The sequence below is a fragment of the Bos mutus genome, chromosome 1 (genome assembly GCF_027580195.1).
Source record: "Bos mutus isolate GX-2022 chromosome 1, NWIPB_WYAK_1.1, whole genome shotgun sequence".
In the NCBI taxonomy this organism is placed as follows: Eukaryota; Metazoa; Chordata; class Mammalia; order Artiodactyla; family Bovidae; genus Bos; species Bos mutus.
This window is the reverse complement of record NC_091617.1, coordinates 31,953,140-31,965,309: the sequence shown is the minus strand read 5'-3', so window position 1 is coordinate 31,965,309 and position 12,170 is coordinate 31,953,140. Positions and strand designations below refer to the sequence as shown.

The window sequence follows — 12,170 nt, the reverse complement described above, 5'->3', positions numbered from 1 at the left end:
GTGGTGATTTTGGAGCCCCCCAAAATAAAGTCTCTCACTGTTTCCACTGTTTCCCCATCTGTGTGCCATGAAGTGATGGGACCAGAGGCCATGATCTTAGTTTTCTGAATGTTGAGTTTTAAGCCAACTTTTTCACTCTCCTCTTTCACTTTCATCAAGAGCCTCTTTAGTTCTTCTTCACTTTCTGCCATAAGGGTGGTGCCATCTGCTTATCTGAGGTTATTGATAGTTATCCAAGCAATCTTGATTTCAGTTTGTGCATCATCCAGTCCAGCATTTCACATGATGTACTCTGCATGTAAGTTAAATAAGCAGTGTGACAGTACACAGCCTTGATATTCTCCTTTCCCGATTTGGGAGCAGTTTGTCTTTCTATGTCCAGTTCTAACTGTTGTTTCTTGACCTGCATACAGATTGCTCAGGAGGCAGGTCTGGTATACCCATCTCTTGAAGAATTTCCACAGTTGTTTGTGATCCACATGGTCAATGTCTTTGGCATAGTCAATAAAGTGGAAATAAATGTTTTTCTGGAATTCTCTTGCTTTTTTGATGATCCAACAGATGTTGGCAATTTGATCTCTGGTTCCTCTGACTTTTCTAAATCCAGCTTGGACGTCTGGAAGTTCACAGTTCATGTATTGTTGAAGCCTGGCTTGGAGAATTTTGAGGATTACTTTGCTAGCGTGTGAGATGAGTGCAACTGTGTGGTAGTTTGAGCATTCTTTGGCATTGCCTTTCTTTGGGATTGGAATGAAAACTGACCTTTTCCAGTCCTGTGGCCACTGCTGAGTTTTCCAAATTTCCTGGTATATTGAGTGCAGTACTTTCACAGCATCATCTTTTAGGATTTGAAATAGCTCAACTGGAATTCCATCACCTCCACTAATTTTGTTCATAGTGACACTTTCTAAGGCCCACTTGACTTCACATTCCAGAATGCCTGGCTCTAGGTGAGTGATCACACCATTGTGGTTATCTGGGTCATGAAGATCCTTTTTATATAATTTTTCTCTGTATTCTTATCAACTCTTCTTTATATCTTCTACTTCTGTTAGTTCCATACTATTTCTGTCCCTTATTGTACCCATCTTTGCATGAAATATTCCATTGGTATCTCTAATTTTCTTGAAGAGATCTTTAGTCTTTCCCATTCTATTGTTTTCCTCTATTTTTTGCATTGTTCACTGAGGTAGTCTTTCTTCTCTCTACTTGCTCTTCTTTGGAACTCTTCATTCAGATGGGTATATTTTTCCTTTTCTCATTTGCCTTTAGCTTCTCTTTTTTTCTCAGCTATTTGTAAGGCCTCATCAGACATTTTGCCTTTTTTCACTGATTTTTCCTGAAGATGATCTTGATCCCTGCTTCCTGTACAATGTCAGAAATCTCCGTCCATTATTCTTCAGGTCCTCTGTCTATCACATCTAATCCCTTGAATTTATTTGTCACTTCCATTGTATAATCATAAGGAATTTGATTTACAAAATGTTGAGAGAATTAACTACTGAATGGTTTAAAGTCACAATGCTTAAAGAACTTACAACATATTGAAGATAAGAGAATATGCCTTATGTAAGGCAAAACCATCAAAAGTTCTAAATAAAAAAGTGTTGTGCAGGGAAGAGAGTTTGAAGGAAATACTTTAGCAAAGGGACTGGCAATTCAGCTGATGCAAAATTTGAAAACACACATCAATTCAGGAGTATAAAAAAGTTTGGAAGAGAAAGGCATTTTCTGAAACCTTGTTGAGCTGCATGACACTTCACCCTAACTAGGTGAAATCAACTGCCATTTCAGAAACCATAAATGAAAATTCCCCAAAGAATATAAAATATCAAATAACCATTAACTGCATATATAGGAGGAAAAAAATAGTGATACAGGTGACTTCTGTAGATATTTAAAACCTCAAATCTTACACCCAGCCTACTTACTTTAGCTTCCCTTGTGACTCAGCTGGTAATGAATCTGCCTGCAATGCTGAAGACCTGGGTTCAATCCCTGGGTTGGGGAGATCCCCTGGAGAAGGGAAAGGCTACCCACTCCAGTATTTTGGCCTAGAGAATTCCATGGACTGTATAGTCTATGGGGTCACAAAGAGTCTGACACAACTGAGTGACTTTCACTTCACTTATAAAATAAATGGTAAATGAATGACTTAGGTTTGGAAAAAAAAAACTATTATTTGATTAAAAAAAAACCCTAATCCCTATTAATATTCAATATAAATAATTTTTTAGTGAAAAACAATTCATTAGTGACATTATGTTTGTCATTTTTAATCAACTTTAATGGAATGTTAAAATCTGACAAATAAATTTCAGATAGATTAAAACAAAAGGAAACAAAATGAAACAAACAAAATCCCGAGGCTTTTTGTGGCATTCTAGCTTATAGAACCTATTGTTTTTTACACTAATCCATAACTGATGGTTCATGACATTGCCATTTTCAAGTCATTAGTTACACAATAACAATGTTAACTGTGTTTTAATTAAGTGAGCTATATTTGAGCTTGGAATATTTTAACTTTCTTTTAGAGATAGATGGTATTTCCTAGGGTCATTTTCACTTGTATCTTTTTTTAAATCCTCCTTTACTGTCTTTGACATATTTAGAATTAATATTGACCATGGAGAAACATGTTTTCATATTATCAGCTGTTTGCTATTGAAATCATTCATACTGCACCATATACCAGAACATAATTCCTAAGACAAGGACATGATTTTTGTGATGATGATTATTTCTACAAATTTGATGCAGTCAAATTTGTCCAACTCTTTTGCTAATTTTGCTTCATAAGAGTATAAATTATATTTTAGTGACTAGTAAATGTATGAAAGCTAACAACTTTGCTATCATTGGAGCTTAAATTTCATTATTATAATTTTCTTATTTTGAAAGTAGTACCACAAATAAATAAAAAAATAATTCCTCTATTTAAGAACATGTGTATATTCATATAAAGTCAGTGGTTTATCAATTACTTGGATCCTATTCCTAAGGAAGACAAAGTCAAGAATGTATCAGTGATATGATTCAGTTAATAGAATCATCTAGCTCGCACCCATATCAACAAATACTCTGCTCTAAGACATATACAGGAGGGACCATATGAGAAGGAGTGATCTATTTCAGCACGTAGTTGTCATTACCATGAACTTATAGGTCTTGAACTATGGGTCACTAACATTATATCAACATGAAAAGCCTTATGATTTAGATTAAGAAGATAATAAAGCAGACTATGAGGATAACAAGCATTATCACATGTAGAAAACTATTATCATATATAGAAAATAAATTACTTGACTTTAAAGTTGCACGTTAATAATCATTTAATTAGTAATAATCTTTGAAATTGGCATAATAAACTTGTGGGTATTTAGCCTAGATTTTTACAAATGAAGAAAGTGAAGTTCAGAAAGATTCAATCACCTGTTCAAGGTCATGCCGCTGGTAAGTGCTTATCTTGGATCTTGAACCTAGCCCTATTTGACTTTGGAGTCCATGTCCATTCTACTCTTCCTCCCAGGAAGGAGGGATAACAAACAAGGATGACAGGCAGAGAGAAGCAGGTAATACACTCACGTCTATGTTCCCAGCCCATACTGGCTTTATAAATAATAGATATGCATTAAAAATATTAATGAACTTTCTACTTTTAATGTCCTGACATAATTCAAACCTTAGAAGAGTATTACTGAGGAAACAGTGATAATTCTAATTAGCAATTCATCTGCTGCTCTTGAGGGTCATTTTTTTAATTCTGCTTATTAACTTATAGCATTTCCCTTCTCAGACTGACTGTCATTTTCAGGAATAAGTTAAGGTAGATCAGACCTTGTATGGTAGCAAGTAGTAGGACGTTATTAAAGAGAGCATTTAAGTAGTTAAAGAAGAAGTAGAAATTTATCAGAAGTAAATTGGCTATTAAATCATTATCAGCTGTTCTCTCATTTGAAATTTTAAGCATTCCAGGTGGATATAAATGAAATAACATTTAAGACTTCATTAAGAGTTTGGAGAATGTACAAGAATAGTAAAAAGGCCTGTATAAAATATTTCAGTGCAGTTATGGTAGGCCCCATTTATATGAATAACCTACACATGAATATTTCTATATATGAACTAAAATCCAAATTCCTTAATCCTTTCCCTTTATTAACATAATGAATGGTTACAGAAAAAGCACTGAATGGTTTTTATGTGACAGGCACTGTATTAACCAACACAGACATTATTATCCTGATTTCATATATCAGGAACTATGTCTTGCAGAAGTTAAGGAACTTGTCGAAGGTCACATGGTTAATAGGTGGGAGAGCAGTCTTTGAACATCAACCTTTCTCATACCAGATCTGTTGCTCACTGAACTATCTAAGCAGCTAATGACAATAAGTACTAGCCAATTATGTATGAATTCAACAAGAAATAACCATCATTTCTTCATCATTTCATCATCATACTGTAGCCCAGTTATTCACAGCCACAGAGTTCTTGAACCATTCTTGGGCATGTTAATTGTGTTTCCTGTGATTTCCAGGTCTGAGTCTATCTCTGAAGACTGTAGCCAAGACCCAACTTTTCCAGTGTCTTCAGTAAGGAAGGGCAGCATAAGCAGAATGTTATTTGCTCTGCTGACCACATAACTCCTCCTCACTTACTCACATCTACTCTGAAAGTACCTATCTCCCCTATCTTCACACTGACTTTCATCACAACCCATCCTTCTTGCCCCATCAATTCAGGTCATAGGGTTTCCCTGTGCTCCCTCATCACTCACTACCCATGTTCCCCACACCCTCATCCTCTGATGAGCTAGGCTTGTAATCCTAAACACAGAGAAATTTCAGAAATAGGATTTGTCAGAGCTCACTTCCAAAGTTCTTGTGGCTCCTACTACAGCTGCTGCTGCTGCTGCGGCTGAGTCGCTTCAGTCGTGTCCAATTCTGTGCGACCCCATGGACTGCAGCCTACCAGGCTCCTCCGTCCATGGGATTTTCCAGGCAAGAACAGTGAAGAGGGGTGCCATTGCCCTCTCCACCTACTATAGTTACTAATTGTGTATTACATAATCATGCTTTATCTGGCAAAAAATGTCTCTCTTCTCACTTCCTGGTTGTCACCACCCACCCACTTTCAATGTTCTGTTTCCCTAAAGACTAGCATGATATGTGATTGTTTCTTCCTCTCTATTTCAAATTCTTCTTCAGTATCTCCTTCACTTCTTTGTCAAAAGACAGTAAATAAGTCCTCTTAAATTTTCAGTTTCACTACTAGTGAGTATGGGAAAACAGGCAGCATATAACAAAAACTATACCTTATACACATGTCAAAATGATAGTAAGTGGTTTAAAGTTACTGATGACCAGGAAGGAATTACGAATGGATACCACCTAGTGTTTTTCCCTCTGCCTTTATTACCTTGAAGACAGGGCTCATGAAAATAACCCCTTCCTTTTGTTTTCTCATTTACTGAAAATGAAGCCTGACGATATAATCAAGGCAGAACAACAGGGCCCCCTTGTCTCAAGTGAATTGTTTGCATCTTGGAGTATCTCTGGATTCTAGGTGATGACTTTTCCAAGGGGGTTAGGCTTCTTCCTGGAAGATCACTTTTGGAATTTGCTTCACAGTATGTTTCACTACAATTGCCTTTTATTACACTAAAGATTTGTTAAGTGACTGTGTCCAGCTGAGATTTCCAGAGATGCAGGCCCATCTATCTTATATAGCTATGAGCCAGCCCTAGGGAACCTCTCAGCATAAATACATAAAGCCCAAGTAAACAATTAAATTAATTTAACCCTTCAAAAAAATGACAGTGAACTCCAAAAAGTAAAACAATGAAATATTATTATAGAGAGAAACAACTCTGCTTCAGATGAAAATATATTACTCTCATCGAGTCTAATAAGTTTCAGATTTAAAACAATAAAAGTTTAAACACATACACGACTATATATAAGATAGATAAACAACAAGGACCTACTATACAGCACAGGAACTCTATTCACTATTCTTGGATAACACAAATCTTTTTTCCCAGAAAAAGAAACTAAAAGGAATGAATATATGTATACATAAATATATATATAAATGTATAGCTGAATCATTTTGCTTTACATTTGAAACTAATAAAATAATGTAAGTAAATAATACTCCAATAAAAAATAAAATATAAAAATGTATAGGTATAAGAACATAACCATTTATTTAAAAAATCAGAAATATACTGTGATTTTAATACATGAACTTTAAATTAATATTATAAACTCCAATGAGTGTGTTGATTATATATCTTACATCAGTCAGTTCAGTCACTCAGTTGTGTCTGAATCTTTGTGATCCCATGGACTACAGCATGCCAGGCTTCACTGTTCATCACCAACTCCCGGAGCTTGCCAGGCTTCACTGTTCATCACCAACTCCCAGAGCTTGCCCACACTCATGTCCATTGGGTTGGTTATGCCATCAGACCATCTCATCCTTTGTCTTCCCGTTCTCCTCCCACCTTCAATCTTTCCCAGCATCACGGTCTTTTCCAATGAGACAGTTCTTCCCACCAGGTGGCCAAATTATTGGTGTTTCAACTTCAGCATCAGTCCTTGCAATGAACACCCAGGACTGATCTCCTTTAGGATGGACTGGCTGGATCTCCTTGCAGTCCAAGGGACTCTTAAGAGTCTTCTCCAACACCACAGTTTAAAAGCATCCATTCTTGGTACTCAGCTTTCTTTATAATCAAATTCTCATATCCATACATGACTACTGGAAAAACCATAGCCTTGACTAGACAGACCATTGTTGGCAAAGTAATGTCTCTGATTTTAAATATGCTGTTTAGGTTGGTCATAGCTTTTCTTCCAAGGAGCAAGCATCTTTTAATTTCTTGGCAGTTACCATCTGTGGTGATTTTGGAGCCCCCCAAAATAAAGTCTCTCACTGTTTCCACTGTTTCCCCATCTGTGTGCCATGAAGTGATGGGACCAGAGGCCATGATCTTAGTTTTCTGAATGTTGAGTTTTAAGCCAACTTTTTCACTCTCCTCTTTCACTTTCATCAAGAGCCTCTTTAGTTCTTCTTCACTTTCTGCCATAAGGGTGGTGCCATCTGCTTATCTGAGGTTATTGATAGTTATCCAAGCAATCTTGATTTCAGTTTGTGCATCATCCAGTCCAGCATTTCACATGATGTACTCTGCATGTAAGTTAAATAAGCAGTGTGACAGTACACAGCCTTGATATTCTCCTTTCCCGATTTGGGAGCAGTTTGTCTTTCTATGTCCAGTTCTAACTGTTGTTTCTTGACCTGCATACAGATTGCTCAGGAGGCAGGTCTGGTATACCCATCTCTTGAAGAATTTCCACAGTTGTTTGTGATCCACATGGTCAATGTCTTTGCATAGTCAATAAAGTGAAATAAATGTTTTCTGGAATTCTCTTGCTTTTTGATGATCCAACAGATGTTGGCAATTTGATCTCTGGTTCCTCTGACTTTTCTAAATCCAGCTTGGACGTCTGGAAGTTCACAGTTCATGTATTGTTGAAGCCTGGCTTGGAGAATTTTGAGGATTACTTTGCTAGCGTGTGAGATGAGTGCAACTGTGTGGTAGTTTGAGCATTCTTTGGCATTGCCTTTCTTTGGGATTGGAATGAAAACTGACCTTTTCCAGTCCTGTGGCCACTGCTGAGTTTTCCAAATTTCCTGGTATATTGAGTGCAGTACTTTCACAGCATCATCTTTTAGGATTTGAAATAGCTCAACTGGAATTCCATCACCTCCACTAATTTTGTTCATAGTGACACTTTCTAAGGCCCACTTGACTTCACATTCCAGAATGCCTGGCTCTAGGTGAGTGATCACACCATTGTGGTTATCTGGGTCATGAAGATCCTTTTTATATAATTTTTCTCTGTATTCTTATCAACTCTTCTTTATATCTTCTACTTCTGTTAGTTCCATACTATTTCTGTCCCTTATTGTACCCATCTTTGCATGAAATATTCCATTGGTATCTCTAATTTTCTTGAAGAGATCTTTAGTCTTTCCCATTCTATTGTTTTCCTCTATTTTTTGCATTGTTCACTGAGGTAGTCTTTCTTCTCTCTACTTGCTCTTCTTTGGAACTCTTCATTCAGATGGGTATATTTTTCCTTTTCTCATTTGCCTTTAGCTTCTCTTTTTTTCTCAGCTATTTGTAAGGCCTCATCAGACATTTTGCCTTTTTTCACTGATTTTTCCTGAAGATGATCTTGATCCCTGCTTCCTGTACAATGTCAGAAATCTCCGTCCATTATTCTTCAGGTCCTCTGTCTATCACATCTAATCCCTTGAATTTATTTGTCACTTCCATTGTATAATCATAAGGAATTTGATTTACAAAATGTTGAGAGAATTAACTACTGAATGGTTTAAAGTCACAATGCTTAAAGAACTTACAACATATTGAAGATAAGAGAATATGCCTTATGTAAGGCAAAACCATCAAAAGTTCTAAATAAAAAGTGTTGTGCAGGGAAGAGAGTTTGAAGGAAATACTTTAGCAAAGGGACTGGCAATTCAGCTGATGCAAAATTTGAAAACACACATCAATTCAGGAGTATAAAAAGTTTGAAGAGAAAGGCATTTTCTGAAACCTTGTTGAGCTGCATGACACTTCACCTAACTAGGTGAAATCAACTGCCATTTCAGAAACCATAAATGAAAATTCCCAAAGAATATAAAATATCAAATAACCATTAACTGCATATATAGGAGAAAAAAAATAGTGATACAGGTGACTTCTGTAGATATTTAAAACCTCAAATCTTACACCCAGCCTACTTACTTTAGCTTCCCTTGTGACTCAGCTGGTAATGAATCTGCCTGCAATGCTGAAGACCTGGGTTCAATCCTGGGTTGGGAGATCCCCTGGAGAAGGGAAAGGCTACCCACTCCAGTATTTTGGCCTAGAGAATTCCATGGACTGTATAGTCTATGGGGTCACAAAGTCTGACACAACTGAGTGACTTTCACTTCACTTATAAAATAAATGGTAAATGAATGACTTAGGTTTGGAAAAAAAAAACTATTATTTGATTAAAAAAACCTAATCCCTATTAATATTCAATATAAATAATTTTTAGTGAAAAACAATTCATTAGTGACATTATGTTTGTCATTTTAATCAACTTTAATGGAATGTTAAAATCTGACAAATAAATTTCAGATAGATTAAAACAAAAGGAAACAAAATGAAACAAACAAAATCCCGAGGCTTTTTGTGGCATTCTAGCTTATAGAACCTATTGTTTTTTACACTAATCCATAACTGATGGTTCATGACATTGCCATTTTCAAGTCATTAGTTACACAATAACAATGTTAACTGTGTTTTAATTAAGTGAGCTATATTTGAGCTTGGAATATTTTAACTTTCTTTTAGAGATAGATGGTATTTCCTAGGGTCATTTTCACTTGTATCTTTTTTAAATCCTCCTTTACTGTCTTTGACATATTTAGAATTAATATTGACCATGGAGAAACATGTTTTCATATTATCAGCTGTTTGCTATTGAAATCATTCATACTGCACCATATACCAGAACATAATTCCTAAGACAAGGACATGATTTTTGTGATGATGATTATTTCTACAAATTTGATGCAGTCAAATTTGTCCAACTCTTTTGCTAATTTTGCTTCATAAGAGTATAAATTATATTTTAGTGACTAGTAAATGTATGAAAGCTAACAACTTTGCTATCATTGGAGCTTAAATTTCATTATTATAATTTTCTTATTTTGAAAGTAGTACCACAAATAAATAAAAAATAATTCCTCTATTTAAGAACATGTGTATATTCATATAAAGTCAGTGGTTTATCAATTACTTGGATCCTATTCCTAAGGAAGACAAAGTCAAGAATGTATCAGTGATATGATTCAGTTAATAGAATCATCTAGCTCGCACCATATCAACAAATACTCTGCTCTAAGACATATACAGGAGGGACCATATGAGAAGGAGTGATCTATTTCAGCACGTAGTTGTCATTACCATGAACTTATAGGTCTTGAACTATGGGTCACTAACATTATATCAACATGAAAAGCCTTATGATTTAGATTAAGAAGATAATAAAGCAGACTATGAGGATAACAAGCATTATCACATGTAGAAAACTATTATCATATATAGAAAAATAAATTACTTGACTTTAAAGTTGCACGTTAATAATCATTTAATTAGTAATAATCTTTGAAATTGGCATAATAAACTTGTGGGTATTTAGCCTAGATTTTTACAAATGAAGAAAGTGAAGTTCAGAAAGATTCAATCACCTGTTCAAGGTCATGCCGCTGGTAAGTGCTTATCTTGGATCTTGAACCTAGCCCTATTTGACTTTGGAGTCCATGTCCATTCTACTCTTCCTCCCAGGAAGGAGGGATAACAAACAAGGATGACAGGCAGAGAGAAGCAGGTAATACACTCACGTCTATGTTCCCAGCCCATACTGGCTTTATAAATAATAGATATGCATTAAAAATATTAATGAACTTTCTACTTTTAATGTCCTGACATAATTCAAACCTTAGAAGAGTATTACTGAGAAACAGTGATAATTCTAATTAGCAATTCATCTGCTGCTCTTGAGGGTCATTTTTAATTCTGCTTATTAACTTATAGCATTTCCCTTCTCAGACTGACTGTCATTTTCAGGAATAAGTTAAGGTAGATCAGACCTTGTATGGTAGCAAGTAGTAGGACGTTATTAAAAAGAGCATTTAAGTAGTTAAAGAAGAAGTAGAAATTTATCAAGTAAATTGGCTATTAAATCATTATCAGCTGTTCTCTCATTTGAAATTTTAAGCATTCCAGGTGGATATAAATGAAATAACATTTAAGACTTCATTAAGAGTTTGGAGAATGTACAAGAATAGTAAAAAGGCCTGTATAAAATATTTCAGTGCAGTTATGGTAGGCCCCATTTATATGAATAACCTACACATGAATATTTCTATATATGAACTAAAATCCAAATTCCTTAATCCTTTCCCTTTATTAACATAATGAATGGTTACAGAAAAAGCACTGAATGGTTTTTATGTGACAGGCACTGTATTAACCAACACAGACATTATTATCCTGATTTCATATATCAGGGAACTATGTCTTGCAGAAGTTAAGGAACTTGTCGAAGGTCACATGGTTAATAGGTGGGAGAGCAGTCTTTGAACATCAACCTTTCTCATACCAGATCTGTTGCTCACTGAACTATCTAAGCAGCTAATGACAATAAGTACTAGCCAATTATGTATGAATTCAACAAGAAATAACCATCATTTCTTCATCATTTCATCATCATACTGTAGCCCAGTTATTCACAGCCACAGAGTTCTTGAACCATTCTTGGGCATGTTAATTGTGTTTCCTGTGATTTCCAGGTCTGGAGTCTATCTCTGAAGACTGTAGCCAAGACCCAACTTTTCCAGTGTCTTCAGTAAGGAAGGGCAGCATAAGCAGAATGTTATTTGCTCTGCTGACCACATAACTCCTCCTCACTTACTCACATCTACTCTGAAAGTACCTATCTCCCCTATCTTCACACTGACTTTCATCACAACCCATCCTTCTTGCCCCATCAATTCAGGTCATAGGGTTTCCCTGTGCTCCCTCATCACTCACTACCCATGTTCCCCACACCCTCATCCTCTGATGAGCTAGGCTTGTAATCCTAAACACAGAGAAATTTCAGAAATAGGATTTGTCAGAGCTCACTTCCAAAGTTCTTGTGGCTCCTACTACAGCTGCTGCTGCTGCTGCGGCTGAGTCGCTTCAGTCGTGTCCAATTCTGTGCGACCCCATGGACTGCAGCCTACCAGGCTCCTCCGTCCATGGGATTTTCCAGGCAAGAACAGTGAAGTGGGGTGCCATTGCCCTCTCCACCTACTATAGTTACTAATTGTGTATTACATAATCATGCTTTATCTGGCAAAAATAATAAGATTTTTAACACAAACATCAGTTCAGTCACTCAATCATGTCTGACTCTTTGTGACCCCATGGACTTCAGCACGCCAGGCTTCCCTGTCCATCACCAACTCCCAGAGCTTGCTTAAACTCATGTCCATTGAGTTGATGATGCCATCCAACCACCTCATCCTCTATCATCCCCTTCTCC

The 12,170-nt window shown here is 36.2% G+C and overlaps 1 protein-coding gene across 2 annotated transcripts in view; it reads right to left on the bottom strand.

Annotated features, from left to right (window-relative positions):
* The window catches only part of CADM2 (cell adhesion molecule 2), a 1,271,679-nt gene that overhangs the window by 1,071,652 nt on the left and 187,857 nt on the right, over positions 1 to 12,170 (bottom strand). The window lies entirely within an intron of this gene.